Genomic DNA, 15,442 nt, shown 5'->3' with positions numbered 1-15,442 from the left:
AAGATGGGGGGTGCCTGCTGAGTCTGTTGTGGTGTCCCTGCTACAGCAACAACGAGGTCCTGCAGGTGATGGGGTCTCAGCCTGGCCTCTTCCCCAGGGAGATGGTCTGCCCATGCTGCCCCCACTTCCCCTCCTGCCCTGCTTCCTCGCAAGGAACTGAGGCACCACATTGACTTTTCATGGCCAAGGATGTAATATGTAATCTCTGCAAAAATCTGTCTTCCATTTGCATTTAGTCACAAAACTTCTTTTCCATGTTCTCCCAGATCGAGACCCAGGATGGCAGTGTAACAGGCAATGCTCGATTTAGGTAGGTTTGTGGGCAGAGACTCCTCTGCTCTGCAAGCCCTCCACCATCCAGGTGTAACTTCCACCTCCTCAGGAGGCAGCTCGGTTGGGAGCTGTGGTTGGTCACTTCAGTTTTGTGTTTAGGTCCTGTGTGATTTCCAGATACACAACTCTCATTAAAGAGAATTGGAGCACAATAAAAATAGACCTTAGAGGACTGGCCTGTCTTGTCAGTCAAGAAGGCAATCCATCAACACCGGGAAAAGGAAGATCCTTACAGGATGGTATTCCTGACAAACAAAGGTATATAAATACGCATTAGTGGCTTTTTTGGTATTTGTCCTGACAGTGGCCAATAGCAGATGTATGGAAGAGGTTCCCAATAGCAGCACTCTCATTCAATATTCCAGCCTTAAGCCATCTGAAGTTTAGGTCTCCTTAAACCATAAGTGACATCTTTGTCTTGAAAACAATTAATGTAATTCCGCATGTAAAAATAATCCCATGGAGTCATATGTTCTCTTGCTCTTCAGCATTTCAATCATTCCAGCTACTCCACAATCTCAGAAAACACATTTTGAGAAAGAAAAATATCCCAGAAGTTCCCTAAAGCAAAATACCTAAAAACAAACGCAATCTCTTGCTCCATGAAGCACACACCTAAATCATGCTGTTTCAGAAAGTGCTGAAGGCTCTGGTTGAGGATGAGGAAGTTGTGGCTGCTCCTTGGTGTCTGTAGGCCATGCATAGCCAGAGCTGCAGGCACCCCACCAGCCTGTGTACAATTCAGCCTACACTGAGCTCTCAATCATGGCTGTTTTCATGCACAAGCTCAAAACCTGAAAACAACTAAACTGGTAACAATCTGATTCTTCTCTAGAAATGAGATCTCTGGTAAAGTCCCATGTGTGCTAATGGAGGAGCAGTGCATCAGCTGCTGATGGGGGACCAGACCCATCCCCCCTGTAACCCTGAGCCTGCAGCCAAGAAAACTTCCCTAACTGGCAACGAGTAACATGAAGCGGGAAAATTGCCTTCATTAGTATTATGCATTTTGCCCTCTTCAACCAAAGGTTTAAAGGAAGTACAGAGGCATGGCTAGACCCCAAATACTGTGTTAACGGAATCTGCAAATGTGTAAATCCCTGCTGTTCATTCTGCTCAGGTGGTTTCTGGTATCCCCCAAAACAACAAGAATCATCTCTGGAATGCTCTAATTATTTAAAATTAACAGTAGCCTGCTCTCATACACCAAAATTTTATATTCATTTTCTTTGGGATTGTAAGAAGGAAATGAGGTTAAGCCAAGACCTGGATTTAGATGTGCATGTTTTCTTTGGGTACAAAAAGGAAACGGTTGAGACACCTTCATTTGGGTGGCCTCATCCAACGCTAGCTTCTGAACTTGCTGTGCCTCGTCATTACAGTGACGAGTCCTTTTGAACACCCAGACCACAACCAGTACCCAAGAACTGATGCACCCTCATTTAGGAAGCTGGGAAGCATTGCCCTCGGAGAATGGCAGGTCTCTTAACAGGAAACCCTCAACGAGTGCTTAAAACAAAACAAGTCAGTGAGGTGCTCCAAGGGAAAAAGATAGAAGCCAGGTAGCATCTCCCCCTGCTCCACCCCCTGCCAACTAATTATCTGACCTGAAAGCTCCTGCCTTAATGAGCCTGGACATAAATTACACTGGCTCCTCCTGGTGGCTGATCAAACCATGCTCAATACGCACAGATGCGGTTATTGGAGATTAGCATTCATCTTCAGTTGGATGGGTAGCCATGTGCTTTACATATACTGCAATGGAGCCTGGAGCCTTCGACCAGAACCACTCCTCCTCCTGTTGTATCTGTCACAAATACTAGTGACCGTCATATTTGACATTTGCATTGTTAACGTTCTGCTAATGGTTGGCTGTAGATAACAGCAGCATTCAGCATCACAGGAGGCCGGTGGGCTGCAGAGCGTACAGCTTGCGAAGGGCTATACCTGGTGTGTGCTGCTGGGATTCAGGCATGCACATTCAGATAGCACAAAGCTAGAGCAGCACAGCTGAAAAGCTTACTGATGAAAGGGGTAACACGTACAGTCAAATAATAAAGGAAAGCAGCTGGAGTATGATTTGTGACAGTTTGTGTTCCCTAAGCAAGCGCACCCAGGATTCATTTTATAATGGCACAACTCCCCTCTGCAGTAGGGAGGAGCCAGCCTCTCCCCACCTGGGGACTCTCACCTCAGGAGGGATATTGTGGGCATGTCAGAAGACAGTGAATTTTCATGGTAAAATCCAATAAACATTCTGCAGGAGAGCAGGCCCAGTGACTGAGCATGCTGTCAGGCTAGCCCGGAGACCTGACTGCGTTTGAAGGACTGTAGTTATAATTACTGTCACCATTGCTCGCATCAAGAATTACAACTGCATGAATTTGGAGCCTCATCACTTTTAGTCAGTGCTCTAAGCAGGCTCTCTCTTACACACACCCAGCGGTTTTCTCTCCCTATTTTTGGACAGTGACAAATTAGGTATTTTTATATCTAGACTTCCCAATTAGCCATGGTAATACAATAAACAGGGGACTGGGAGGAACAGGAGAGACATACCTGGCTCTGCACTCTTGCCCAGACTGTATAACGCAACATGGGGGTAATGCTGACTGGTGTTACAGAGAGCCATCTTATTGAAAATGCTGACTGCTGCTAAAAAATACAGCAAGAGAATAAGGATTACCTCAGGCTGTGTTTTGTCAGATGCTCTGTGAAGAAGAAATTCACACAAGCCAGAACCTGTTAGAGGTATGAGATATGAGACCTCTACCAGTTCCCTCTCCATCCCTCTCTCCCGACAGCTGAAGTGTTTGGTAATTTAACTGTATCAAAGGTGTATCTGGTTGTAATGGTGAAATTGTATAACAGCTTGGGAGGTTTTTCCAGGAGCTGGATAAGTTATTGAGTTTATGGTCAAACAAATGGATCTGTGCTCCCCGTCACATCTGCATGTTCTGTTGTAGCTCCAACATAGGTGCTGTGGAAGCAGACTGTGGAAGCAGACCTTACATACAGCTCACATAGAACATTTGTGCTTCAGACTCAACCCTCTTCTGTTAATCCTCAATGAGCACCCATCCATAGGCACCCTGGACCCCCAGCACTATGTCATTTCTAAAGACAGAGGTGAGGAGTACAGTGTCACCAGAAGGAAGAGAAGCAGGAAGACAGAGGTTTCAACAAGCACAAAAACCCCTCCAAGCAAATAAACAAAAAGACAAGACCCTCCCCTTTTCCATCAAGAATGAGGAAATGGCCCAGGAAAAGCAGAGAAAAGAGAAAAATACACAGATGTGATCACAGAACTGGGCCAGGGACAGCAGAGGATGCATCTGCTAATCTTCACCTGAGGAGCAACATGTTTTTCTCAGTTTGGAGATCAGGTAAGTGATGAAAAATATACCTCAAAATGCATGAAAACAAGGAAGGTTTGAAATAATTTAGATACATATTCTAGTGGGGGAAATGAAATTTAAATGTACAACTATGAACAGCAGTACAGGTAATATGTGTATCGCCTCAGAAGTTGGGTGCATCTGTAAAACAGAGCTTCCCCCTGGCTGGTGCAGGAGTTAACACCTCTTGAAGTGCAACATCTCTATAAGGAACATGAGAAGCCTGGGTCAGACCAAGGCTCTGTCTAGCCTTGTACTCTGCCTCTTTTACTGCTTTACAGCAGATCTACAGAAAAGCTTCTGAGAACAAGTCAATGTGGAGTTTTACCCCCTGAACTGAATATACTGTGGCCCAGCCTCCAGCAATCTGGGCTCAGGGACTTCCTGACCCAGAGATAATAACTTTATGTGTAGCAGTTGCTCATGGGCACTTGGCTGAGTGTTCTCATGGAGCACAAACGCACGCTATTCATGAGTGTGCAGCTGTGCCAGCTCACTAAGAGATGCCCCACTGGTGTTGCTGTCCTAGTTACGTGGTATGTGCTATATTTTCACTTTACCTAGGCTATGAAGTCAATATGAAATTTTTATACAATGCAGCACTGAAAATTTGAGAGGCTTCTTTCTATAGGTGTGAAGACTTTGAAGGTGACAGTACTATATTTCTTTTGGACTGACTTTGTGTTGGCTCCTGCAGTGCCCATTACAAGGAGATCATATGGCATGTTGGGAATAGCTGCAAGAGAGCTCTTTTTTCCAAAACGTATCTGTGTGTAGTTCCCTTCTTTACCATATTTAAAGCAAACGGTCCATTGTCATGTAATTGTTATGTGAAGTCAGAGGAAATATTGATAGATTGTGACAGAATTTAATTCATTTCTTTGTTGTAGATTGATATTTCTTGGGCTCCGACAGCACTGGCTGCCTTCCCAGAAACATCTCCGAATTTATCATCATTGGGTGCCAAACCAAGGCAGAAGGAACAAGTTTTAAATATAAAACTCCTCAGACTATGGGGACGTTTCAGCATGATGAAGTTCCAGCCATAACCCCAAGCTGAGTGCCACAGAGTAAGGATAGCTGAAAGGAACCAAGGCAGTGAATTAGCTGTGTCAGTGGAGGGAGATCAGCTTTACAGAGGGGTGTCCCTGCCTGCCAATGGGCAATTTTGCCCCACTCCTAACTTTTGGTTCATGCTGAAGATCATTTCCTTCTTTGTCACAGTTGTGTCTAGGCAATGAGTGAAAGAAATGAGAGCGTAAACTAACACAGACTTGCCCATCTGGAATACTTTGCAGACTCCAACACTCAGAGCCTCCACGGGAATCCAGCAGCTCAAATTGCTGATGGGCAGAGGTTGCGCTTCATCCTGCCTGGCAGGAAAGCTCATGGCCTTGCTTTCTCAGTCCTGCTTGCTGACCAGCTGTGAGCTTCAATACCTCCTCCTGATCACTGTTTCTGTAGCAGAGCAGGATGAAGCCCACTGCGGAGGCATGCACAAGGTGACATTCCTTAGAGGCACACAGAGATGCAGCTGCTGATGTGACTGGCACTGTAATTGTTGCCATGAGTCACTGGAGCTGTACACACTTGTACCACAGATGAGTTTAGCCATGGTGCTCATCTGGTGAAGTACAGCTTCAGTGTCTGCTCTTAGTAGCGTCCCACAAGACAAATTAGGAACCAAGGCACAGTAAGTTGAATTTCATACTAACATTAAACACTCTAATGACTTTATAAGACTGGACTGAGAGTGAAGATGTTTTGGCATAGTGCCAGGATCCATGGTGTACAACTCAAGTTGTCCACAGGGGATGAGGAACAAGCTGGCTGCCGACAGTGAGGCTCGTAAGCATACATTGCACCATTTAGCCTGTGAAGTTAGCATAGAATCTTCCTGAGTACAATGGGAACAGCTACTCCTTGTTAGTTTGGTCTGGCTGGATAAGCTCTCAGCACATCCTTCCTGCAGGGGTCACAGCAGGAGAATGTGGAGGAAAACAGAAGTAGTGAGGAGAGTTTGTAGAGCAGTGTCAGAGAAAACACCCTTTTTCACTGAAAAACGATCAGTAAGGCAGTTAACAAGAAGTCTGGTTACCCAGCCAGATCAAACCAACCTCCAGTACTCAGTCTGCAGAGATCTTACCCTCCTTGCAGCAGTGCCGGCTAAGCCTCTCCCTCTAACGTTAAAACAGTCTTTAATTTGAAAGGAAAGGACCTCCAATTGCTCTGATCTCTGGTTTCCACAACCATGGGGAAACATGGAGTGCTCCTCTCACTTGCCAGGTGGGAAAGTGAAAGCTCACAACCCAAGTTCTCTAGGAAGTCCTTTCCCTTCATAGTGAGCTCTTGTCCTGGTGAACCCAGTTTGCTAAGAGACAGGAGAAGTCTTAGTGCTGGGAGGAGAACCTGGTTGTCTCCCTGTGACAAGCACTTCCCAGCTGACTCATTCTGGGTTGAAGAGAAGAAACTCATTTTTACCAAGGATCTCACCTCTCTGAAGACTGTTCTTTATATTCTGCTCCCCTCTGAGCTCGGCAGTAGTGTCTGGTGCTGTGAAGCATAGCAGCCTTCACTGACAAGCCTTGCACCCTGCGTATCTTCTTTTCTTTGAATGTTTTCCATCAGGAGAGCAACCAGTCTGTACTTCCTACAAAAATTGCTTCTGGCTGCCAGGCTGGATCCGCTTTCAGCACTAGAAGTGACACTGTAGTGCAGTGTTTCTCCTAACTGCAGCATCAAATGAAGCAGCATACCGCAGAGGAAAAGGACAGTGGGGTACAGTTTGCTACCAGTGACAGTGTAAGGCACGGACTACCCTGACAAGTTCTACGGTCTGGGGGGGCATTGGTACTGGGGTGCAGTGCCCACCTCCCACAGAGCCAACTGCATCCCACCCATGGCACAGCACCTCTGCTCAGGCCCTCCTTCCAAGCAAAAAGGTTAAGTATTTCTGGTGGAGCATGTTGTCGGTTCATTCGCATCCTTCTGGATTCATGCATAGCTCAGGTCTGGGATGTTGGTTCTCTGTAGAGATTTGCTTTTACACTGATTGACAAGTCAGCAGTATGGTGATGTTGGGACTTCAGCCAGCGCAAATGTTGGTGCCTGGGAGACCAGCAACACACCTCAGAAAGGTTTAGATTGGGTCGTACCTTTCCTGGGCACTGTCAGCTTTTCTGGAGCTGACAAAGCTGGATTCTCTATATTCCAGTCCTTCAAGCTGCACTTCCAGAGAAGCCTGCAAGCCCTGAAAATCCCAAATAAATACTGTCCCTTGTGACACTGTGTGTGAATATCACGTCAGGCTCAGACAAAGGTGAGGCTGCTCTCACCTTTTAAAGAAGCAAGACTCAGGGCTTCTTGCCATCACAAAAATCAGAAGGAACAAAACTGAATTAACCATTTCTGCCCATCTCAGGCTACTGTATCCAGTCTGTTCCTGGAAATCCTGGTTAATCTTGCAAAATCAGACCGGGGGGGGGGGGGGGGCTATCCCCACAGCCTTGCCTCTCTTTCCCTTTGCCTTCCTTCCCCAGCAGATTAGTGAACGCAGGAGAGACACAATGATTTTTTTCTCCTCTCCTAGTACTAGTCTCTTCTAGTAAATTTTGACAGTATTCTGTTTTAAAGGCAGGAAATTCTTCCATTAACCTCTGCTCTGCTGATGGGAGCTGCAGGCTCTGAGGGGGGAGGCTGGAGGAAACAGGAGAGCACCAGTACCTTTCTGCCCTGGGGAGGTGAATTTCAGCCAGCCCATCGTACCACTGGCTGAACGTCAGCACAGCTGAGCCACTGCCATGACATTAAGTTGTAAAAGGCAGGAAATGTTCTTTATTGCTTTGTCTGGCAGATTTCTGTAAAAAGAACTACAAGGAGCCACTCTGGATGTGCTGCTTTTACTAAGTTTAATGCTGTTCCTGGAGGTCCTGCATGTGTTATGGCCTAATCCTGCCCTTTGTTCTCTCAGTCCTTCATACCTGGTGGTATCGGTCTCTGCACTTGGTCTATCTGAGCATGCAAGGAAGTGCAGTCAGGGGGATACAAACGACATTCCTTATGCTGAAAGGAATAGCATGTTTCTGGTTTGAACTAGCAATGTACTCGGTGGATTTCAGCACACATGGATGGCAGGCCCCCAGGTCTTACGTTGTATGTGTGCACAAATCCTATTGTGATGCTGCAGCATGCTAATTGAAGAAGGTCTTCTGAGGAGCTCTGTCTGAGTATAGGGAGGCTTCTCTTTCCCACCTAGCTAACTTCTAAAGCATGAAGTAAGATTTCAGCTGTTTAGGTAACAAATACATTTCCTGTCTTAAAAATCTCTAATGGCTTGCCTATGCACTAGAGTGCATCTTTAGGCAGATTTAATATAGTACAATACATCTTGATGCTTCAGAAATCATAAATATTACAGTATGTACAAGAGAATTGGAGTGAAGAAATCATAGTACACTGTAATACCATAGCACCTTTTAAAAAACTGATCCTGGGCATAATCTCTAATATCTCAAAACTTATCCCTCAAGAATTCCCATTAAGAGGGATAATAGTTCACTAGCTGTATCAGAGCATAACAAGTTCAAGAGCAAAAATTCATTAAGGAAACCTCTTTCTTCATAAACTACAGTGAAAATGACTGAAGGGATTCACACTTGTGCCCTTGAGATGTGTCAGTTCTCTGGAAATGTAGTATTATAGAAAAATTTAGTGTTCCCAGACACCTTCCTCAGAAATAGCAGAGATAAATCACAGCTATGCTAAGCCCAGCCAGCAAACTCAATTTCTTTCCTAAATCAAGTTCTCCACACAGTAAATAAAAGGGGAGCACCTGAAGCTAGTTGGGCATCAGTTCTCTGAAGGGGGCAGACCCATGGCCAGAGACCCCCGTGAGATGTCTATTAGCCCCTTCGCTGCTGCCGAACTGTATTGGCAAAAATGAATGACAGTTTCCACTCTGAGGAATGTAGGAGGTAGGACAAAGCAGTGAAAAGCAACAGGGGGATGTCCAGGAAGGCTTTCTTACAGTGAGATCAGTAGGACTGCAGAGGAGCATTGGGTATGCATGGGAGATCTCTTCTGTGTACCACTGAGACCTACACCCAACAAAGCTCTAATACACGGGCAATGAGAATTTCCCTTGTGTGCCCAAGGGTGATGGCATAGCTGTTCCATGTATCTCTTCCATCTCTAATGTCAGACTTCAGAATAGATCTTTAATTCCCTTTTTCCACAGAAGTGGGGCCCACAGGTAGGGACTAACTGTTCCTGAAATACTTTTCTTGTTCAGAGAGACTCCCAGAAAAATTGTATTGACCTCTCAGTGCCAATATACATGTGGATGTATTTGAGAATGTATGAGTGTATATAGAAGGTCAGCTAAAATCCTTTCTCTGCTGAAACTACCTGAAATCAGTAGATTTATTTATTTATTGCCAGAGCACTCAGGAGCCCCTAATCACACATGTGGATATACAGAGTTTCTTCTAGAAGAGGACCTAGCCCTTGAATTCAGTAAACCCAGGATTTCACCTTAACCTGTAGTGCTCTATGAGTTTTTCTTGATTTATATCTTATCTAAATTTTGAGAATATAGACTCATAGAATCAACTAGGTTGGAAAAGCCTTTAAGATCATCAAGTCCAACCTTTACCCGAGGACTGCCAATCACTCTGTCAGGGCCAAGGGGTAGGGCAGCTCAAGGCAACGTCCTCCTAAAATCTATTTCCTAGTGTGCAGAAAGCAAAATGGTGGTGGTAACCACTAGGATTGGTGAGGTTGTTGTGAGGACAGCAGTATGATATTTCTGAATGTTCATCTGGTTATCAGCATAGGTTGTTTTGTCACTATTTTGTCTGTGTTGAAGGTAATCTTCTGGCGCAGGCTGTATGTGCATTCACGGAGAATTCCACTCAAGCTGTCATGGTCCATACATCTGATCTCATTCCATCAGCACACACCTACAACTCAGAAACTTGTTTTTCAGTAAAGACAGTCAGTCTCTACCTTTCCCCTGTTGCAACACATCAAAAGACACTGAGCAGCTCTGATCTTAATCACTCAAACTGGATTTTACATAGAAACAAACAGCTGAAAAATAAGTATTTCTTTTCCAATTTAGAAATTACAGATATATCACTGTCATCTAATGCATGGTTAAGCCAGCCTTTCGCTGTGTGGAGCAAGGCACTGGCTGTAGAGGGTGGGGGACTGTGCCTTGCTCTAGGCAGTTACACCACCTCCCCTGTTCCATGGGGCAGGCTGGCAGCAAAGATGGTGAAGGTCCTCTCTGTGCTGCAGGAGGTCCTTGGAGCAGAGCATCCCGATAGCATCATTTCCATTCGCTCCCAGACTGATTCTTTCAGACTAATCAAGTGTCATAAAAAAGCACCTCAGCTTAACTGATAGTCATACCCACCCAACGTCCATTTCACTTAGAGGTAATTGAGCAGGGGATGCATTCAACCTGTACAGAATTCAAAATGAAAAGCCACTAGACTCCGGTGTTGTTGACAGGAAAATATTGTACCCATCACTCCAGCTGTTTCTGATTGCTAGTTACAAATACGTGTTATGAAATTCCCATTTACTTAGGCATTGCAGGTCATCGGACAGGGAAGATGGATGATGTCATCAGCTTCCATTTTTTCTGGATGAGCGATGTGGTGTTGCTGGCATTAATATGCAAGCCTTATGCAAGATCCCTTTCCATGGATCTGTTGATCTGCAGTTGAAAATGAAGAGCATCAGCACTGCCACAATCATTCCTGAAGGAATTCCTTGTAATTGCGCTTTTGTCGAGTAGATAGTGAAAGGTGAGGCTGAAATTTGAGAATTTGCTTTAATTTGTAACCATATCCAGAATTTCAGTTCAGATCTCACACACAGAAAAAAAACCCGGACTCCAGTATATTGTATTGCTTACTCCATTATGTGGTAGTTAATAATTAAAAGCATGCTGCAATTGCTTTTATGAATTCATAATGGGGAGATGAAGGATTACCGCAAGTTGTAATTTGACATCCAATAATCTTTGCTGTATTTCAGTTATTTGCTAGTGAAGCTTAATTTCTTTCTTCAATTTTGATGATACAAAGAAAGAATTAACACGAGATGTTTCCTCTGCACTTGTGCAATTCTAAAGTGCCTTATTTAAAAGAAAGGAAAATTACATGCAGTTTGCTAGAGCGCCTCTTCAAAGCCCCCTTACATGGTATTGTTCTATGACATCCATCATCCCTCATAGACGGCTGTAAAATTGGCTGACCTGGGGACTGCTGCCACTGATGTGACCTACTGGATCCCTTCAGCCCCTGGGGACACAGTCTGGTCCATCATGAAGTCGAGGGGGTTTTATGCCGTGCAATTTTATCCTTAGGTTTCTTTATGTATCTATGTCTCCAGACATACAAAGACTACAGTAGGCATCTAACACTAGATACAGACACCAGCACCAGGTATTTCATTTCTAAGCTATGACTGCTTGAACCGTGTAGCGCCTGAAGGCCCAACCAAGCTGAGCTTGATACTAGCAGACATGGAAACGCCTCTTGGCCAGCAGCTTTACTGCAGGGCAGGGAAGAGTGCAGACACATGGATGGACTGCTCTGGGATTAATGAGATAGCAAAGCAGTCCTCTCCCAAACAATTCCTAGGTGTAATTCAGAAGCAGGTAAGGCACAAGACACTTTCCAAAGAGATGACCTGCATGTGACTGCCTGTGTTCTGGAGGTTAAGGAGCTTTTAACCACAAGGAGATGAGCCATTTCATGCCTGAGAAGAGTGCTGGGAATGATCAGTTTAATAGTGCAGCTATGGTCTCTGTGGCAGTACTCTGTAGTGAAAAAGCTGTGCATTTTGCACATTGAAAACACAAGGATGTTTGCTTTGTGCCCTTGGCATCCACCTTGTCATGATCACGATCACGGCCAACATGATCAACAAAAAAAACAAGGCTTGAAGGAGCTCCTCAGCCTCTCCTCTGCACCTGCTGCATGTCATACCAGCTCTTACTGCTACTGATCAATGCAGTGAAGTTTGACTTAGTTAGTGTGATCCCTACCATGCAGGATGGCACACAACAATGCATGGTGGGTGAGGAGGTGCTTTGGGTAACAGACCTCTCCCACATCCCGAACATTAAGGAAAGTCAGATGCAAGGATCTGGGGAGGAGGGATATAGGGCCTGCCTGGTCCTCTCCCTTCCTGTCCTTCTGTCTTTTTCTCTTCAGCTGCTATACTGAGTGAAGAGCCTAAAATGGAAGCGGTCTGTCATTTCTCAAGCTCAGGCATGCAGCCCTAATGGCAAGAGGCTGCTGACCACGTGAGGTACCAACACAGTCTCCTGAGTAACACATGCATTTTGGCACAAAAGCTGGCCATTCCTGGCTGCAACCAAGGACTGGTTTCTGACCTTTCCATGTCTGTATGCAGCTTGCAACATCTTTAATGAGAAACAGCGCTGCTCAGTTGTAAAAAGTTCTCTGTACTTTATATGTCTGCTATTTCTTCATATTGCCGCTGGCAAATCTTGCCAAAGAAGCTGTGGGCGCAAGTGTGGTCCTTGCAGATGTTGGCCACAGGCAGGGCTGCTCCCCAGCCAGCCAGATGTGGCTTTTTGCAGTGTAACTCTGAATGTGAAGCATGTAGATAACGACACAATGTATATGAGATTAGGAAGAGGCATGGGACACTGTAAGGCTTGCTTTAGATGGTATATAGTAGATAGGAAAGGTCAATGGGAGCTATTTTGAGCTGGATATGCACTCCAAGGATGGGATTTTTGTGCTCTCTGGTCTATGTTTGAGTTTTCCTGGCCAGGAGACAGCTTATTTCTCTTCAGAGTAAGACTGGATGTGAACTAGTATGCATGCAGCTTACACAATCTGGCAAACTGACACTGCATGAGATGGAAATGGCCCAGCAAGACATTGCAGTGTTCGGCTCTAATGTCCTGCATGGCACAGACCATACAGTTTCATCAAGTATATACTTCCTCAGGCTTGCAGCTTCTTCCAGAGATAAACTGTATCTCACGAAAGGTAACTCATTACATTGTGAGAGAGTTCCCAACTAGAAATCTCTAATTACACATCCTCAGTGAGCTCTCCTTTTAGTCTGAATTTGAGACTTTCCACTTCCAGCCTTTTACCTATTAAGTTAGAGTTTTCTACTGCCAGGTGTCTCTTTGTACAGGTATGTATAGGATCTTCTCTTTGTTGAGATTAGTTTCCTTTGATTTCTCATTGGAAGAAATTATCCAGATCTCAAGTAATTACTACAGACTTTTTCTGAACCCTTTTACAGTTGACAACATTCTTTTAAGAAATGGAAATGAGAAGTGAGGAGCCAGTACTCCAATCAGTACTGTTGCTTTCAGTGGAAATGACATTGTTTATACCTCACATTTGCTTTTTGGCTGCTGTAACACACGGGGAGCTCATGTGCTCTTAGTGACTCATCATGCCTTTGCAATTAGTTTTTAAGTCATTCTTTTCAAGTACCAATCTATGACCTACATTTATGTTTCATACGTATATGACCTTGCCTTTAACTTGCTTACAGCTCCTGCTGTTCAGGTGAGCCTTAGTTTCCGTGATCACCACATCACTCATGGAAGCCGACCTTATTAATTATGATCCTGCTAGCTTTTGGGTTGCCTGCAAACTGTGATGGTTAATGGAGGTGTCAACTCTCCAGTTGGCTGACACATCTTGTTGCTCACACTAGAGGTTAACTTACATCATTACAGCTGGCCTTCTGGGGAGGAAGATGCTGCACCCTACTCCTTGTGCTCCCCTTTGGGGTTATGGTTTTCTGTTTGTGGTACCAGAAGCTATGTCTTTGAGGTACCACAGCTCACCCTGTGATTGTTAGAAAAGACTCGGAGGCAGCGCGAATCACCAATCATCACTGGGCTGTGCTTGCAGGTGCTGCTGGAATCCTTCTGGAAGCAACTGCAAGCCTTTCTGGACACTAAGGCAGAGGCAGGCAATGAAGCGGAATTCCTAGAATACGCTTTTTGGCCTAGTTTCATAAAGATAGCAGATCTTTACAACCATACTGCTGCCTGTCTGTCTCTTCCAGGCCCTCCAATGAATGAGGACTGTTTGAGAGCTTAAAGTGAATTTGCCAGAGGGCTCTGCTCCCACAGAAGCTAATTTCCTACAAGCAACAAAAAGCAGTGGGTGAAAGGAGGAGAGAGACTCTGCTAATGCAGCATGCGCTCAACGCCTACCTGTTGAGCTTGGGCTGCCAGCTGGCTGCACAGCACCAGCATGCCATGGAGCTCAGGAGACATAGCACCTCCTGCCTCTGGGGCGAGAAGGAAAGAAGGACCCTGTGCCTGGAATGTGGAGGACAAGCCACATGGAAAACCACTGGAAATGGTGTGGGGAGCAAGAGCTTGCAGGAAATTGAGTGGGAGCAGTTGGCAACCCAGGCTTTGTAACCTTACTCGTAGAGCTGCAGGTCTGGGGTCAATGGCATGGCACTTACCTACAGGTCTAAGAGGAATAGTTCCTCTGTATCAGTAATCGCACATCAGTTGACTCATTTCCAACAAAATGACAGTGACTGAATGTTTCAGGACCATTTCTCTGTGTCACATGCACAGGATCCTTCCCCATTAGTGCTAATACATTGAAATCAGGAGTGATTGAACACTAATTACCCTTCTGTTTGCACTTTGTAGTCTAGGGGAGCACATGCTCTGGGTCAGATGCAAACAGCAACACTGCTGTGCAACCATTATAGCCCCATCTGAAATGACTTTGTCTCTGGAGCCCTTTATTGTACCTCCTTTGGGGCTGTTTGGATATGTGATATTATTTGATAATAGCATTTACTCTACAAGAATGTTGCAAAGATTAATTAATTAATTAGGGTTTTTTTGAAGTTGGGAAAACGAAAAGTGCTATACAGAATCACAGAATAAATGTTCCCAGGTATTATCAAGTATTATATGTTTCAAAACCTCATCTTTTTTTTCTTGTATATTTTTGCAGCTTTAACTTCCCATCTTGTGCCACACAAATTTCGATTACCAGTAATAGTCCAGTATGCTATGTGCCAAATGATAGTTCCCCAAAAATGTGTGAAGCCAATTCTAAAGATAAGGACTTTTTTGTCATTATACGAGTATATTAATATTTTATATGTCATATAAAATATATTTATGAGTGAGAATACATGCATATATACCCACATATGTATGTGTTACAAACAGGTATGCATGTATGTATGTATATATATACGTATGGCAACAATATGATAAAGAGAAGTTTTAGTAATTCTTCACAGATGACACTGTGGTAATACATTCTCCCAGGAATAATATGTAGGTCCCTTTAGGTCCACAACTCCTCTGTGTCTCTGACACTACCTTAGTAGCAATGATTCATAGCAAATAAATGATTATATAGTAAATTATATATATGAAATCTCTCACCATCATAGTTTGCTACCAAAAGCCCTTCTGGATTTAGCCCACTATTATTTAATGAGGACATTCAGGTACTTCTGATAGGCAGCACAGTGACAAGGTGACCTTATAAAAACCCAGAGAGGAACTGGTAAGGAAGGGATTTTTCTTTCCTCCATCCCACTGTGATACAAATGCCATCTTTTCATAGTACAGTGTGTTTGTGTGCCATATGTGAATACAGGAAAAGAGACAGCAAAGGAAAGCCTGAAATGTTCAGTACCAAATC

The 15,442-nt window shown here is 44.4% G+C and overlaps 1 long non-coding RNA gene across 2 annotated transcripts in view; it reads left to right on the top strand.

Moving 5' to 3' along the window:
* Positions 1 to 14,693, top strand: part of LOC130603030 (uncharacterized) — a 41,229-nt gene extending 26,536 nt beyond the window's left edge. Inside the window, exons 3-4 of one of the 2 annotated variants that reach the window (XR_008973048.1) lie at positions 10,326 to 10,546; positions 13,818 to 14,693. This is a non-coding gene — a long non-coding RNA (uncharacterized LOC130603030). The remainder of the gene's footprint in view (positions 1 to 10,325; positions 10,547 to 13,817) is intronic. The other variant, XR_008973049.1, reaches the window with a different exon arrangement.
* Positions 14,694 to 15,442: the final 749 nt, after the last annotated feature.

This window comes from Pezoporus wallicus, unplaced genomic scaffold (assembly GCF_028554395.1).
Source record: "Pezoporus wallicus isolate ANWC-B61680 ecotype Strahan unplaced genomic scaffold, APGP_CSIRO_Pwel_v1 contig_3847, whole genome shotgun sequence".
NCBI classification, from domain to species: domain Eukaryota; kingdom Metazoa; phylum Chordata; class Aves; order Psittaciformes; family Psittacidae; genus Pezoporus; species Pezoporus wallicus.
The sequence above is the reverse complement of the archived record's forward strand: the minus strand, read 5'-3'. Positions and strand labels throughout refer to the sequence as shown.